Source organism: Oncorhynchus keta, unplaced genomic scaffold, assembly GCF_023373465.1.
Source record: "Oncorhynchus keta strain PuntledgeMale-10-30-2019 unplaced genomic scaffold, Oket_V2 Un_contig_28799_pilon_pilon, whole genome shotgun sequence".
NCBI lineage: Eukaryota > Metazoa > Chordata > Actinopteri > Salmoniformes > Salmonidae > Oncorhynchus > Oncorhynchus keta.
Genome location: NW_026286231.1, coordinates 2,676 through 5,000, shown reverse-complemented (window position 1 = coordinate 5,000; position 2,325 = coordinate 2,676).

Sequence of the window (2,325 nt, the reverse complement as noted above, 5' to 3'; positions counted from 1 at the left end):
AACCTTTTGATTTAGCAAACTGCAAACGGCAAACAAGATGTGAAGTAGTTGAGTCCTTCAGATGGACTTGATATAAAATTAAATGATATTTCTTGAAAAGGGAAGTATATGAACATGTCTGTCCCAAAATGGTTGGACCACTAAGTGATTGATTGTTATAAGTGATTGATTGTTAAAAGTGATTGATTGTTAAAAGTGATTGATTGTTAAAAGTGATTGATTGTTAAATGTGATTGATTGTTATAAGTGATTGATTGTAATAAGTGATTGATTGTTATAAGTGATTGATTGTAATAATTGATTGTAATAAGTGATTGATTGTAATAAGTGATTGATTGTTAAAAGTGATTGATTGTAATAAGTGGATTGTATGTTGAAATAAGTGAATTGTAATAAGTGATTGATTGTTAAATGTGATTGATTGTAATAAGTGATTGATTGTAATAAGTGATTGATTGTAATAAGTGATTGATTGTAATAAGTGATTGATTGTAATAAGTCATTGATTGTAATAAGTGATTGATTGTAATATGATTGATTGTAATAAGTGATTGATTGTTAAAAGTGATTGATTGTAATAAGTGATTGATTGTTAAATGTGACTGATTGATGATTGATTGTTAAAAGTGATTGATTGTTAAAAGTGATTGATTGTAATAAGTGATTGATTGTTAAAAGTTTGTAATAAGTGATTGATTGTGGCTAAGTCATTGATTGTAATAAGTGATTGATTGTTAAAAGTGATTGATTGTAATAAGTCAAAAGTGATGATTGTGGCCAAGTCATTGATTGTAATAAGTGATTGATTGTTAAATGTGATTGATTGTAATACGATTGATTGTTAAAAGTGATTGATTGTAATAAGTGATTGATTGTTAAAAGTGATTGATTGTTAAAAGTGATTGATTGTTAAAAGTGATTGATTGTAATAAGTGATTGATTGTAATAAGTGATTGATTGTAATAAGTGATTGATTGTTAAAAGTGACTGATTGTAATACGATTGATTGTTAAAAGTGATTGATTGTAATACGTGATTGATTGTAATATGATTGATTGTAATAAGTGATTGATTGTAATAAGTGATTGATTGTAATAAGTGATTGATTGTTAAAAGTGATTGATTGTAATACGTGATTGATTGTAATAAGTGATTGATTGTAATAAGTGATTGATTGTAAGAGGCTCTGCATCTGTCCTCGTGCTCCTAGACCTAGTGCTGCTTTTGATACCATCGATCACCACATTCTTTGGAGAGATTGGAAACCTAAATTGGTCTACACGGACATGTTCTGGCCTGGTTTAGGTCTTATCTGTCGGAAAGATATCAGTTTGTCTCTGTGAATGGTTTGTCCTTCTGACAAATCAACTGTACATTTCGGTGTTCCTCAAGGTTCTGTTTTAGGACCACTATTGTTTTCACTATATATTTTACCTCTTGGGGATGTTATTCGAAAACATAATGTAAACTTTCACTGCTATGCGGATGACACACAGCTGTACATTTCAATGAAACATGGTGAAGCCCCAAAATTGCCCTCGCTAGAAGCATGTGTTTCAGACATAAGGAAGTGGATGGCTGCAAACTTTCTACTATTAAACTCGGACAAAACAGAGATGCTTGTTCTAGGTCCCAAGAAACAAAGAGATCTTCTGTTGAATCTGACAATTAATCTTAATGGTTGTACAGTCGTCTCAAATAAAACTGTGAAGGACCTCGGCGTTACTCTGGACCCTGATCTCTCTTTTGAAGAACATATCAAGACCATTTCGAGGACAGCTTTTTCCATCTACGTAACATTGCAAAAATCAGAAACTTTCTGTCCAAAAATGATGCAGAAAAATTAATCCATGCTTTTGTCACTTCTAGGTTAGACTACTGCAATGCTCTATTTTCCGGTTACCCGGATAAAGCACTAAATAAACTTCAGTTAGTGCTAAATACGGCTGCTAGAATCCTGACTAGAACCAAAAAATTTGATCATATTACTCCAGTGCTAGCCTCTCTACACTGGCTTCCTGTCAAAGCAAGGGCTGATTTCAAGGTTTTACTGCTAACCTACAAAGCATTACATGGGCTTGCTCCTACCTACCTCTCTGATTTGGTCCTGCAGCCGCATATACCTACACGTAGCTACGGTCACAAGACGCAGGCCTCCTAATTGTCCCTAGAATTTAAGCAAACAGCTGGAGGCAGGGCTTTCTCCTATAGAGCTCCATTTTTTATGGAACGGTCTGCCTACCCATGTCAGAGACGCAAACTCGGTCTCAACCTTTAAGTCTTTACTGAAGACTCATCTCTTCAGTGGGTCATATGATTGAGTGT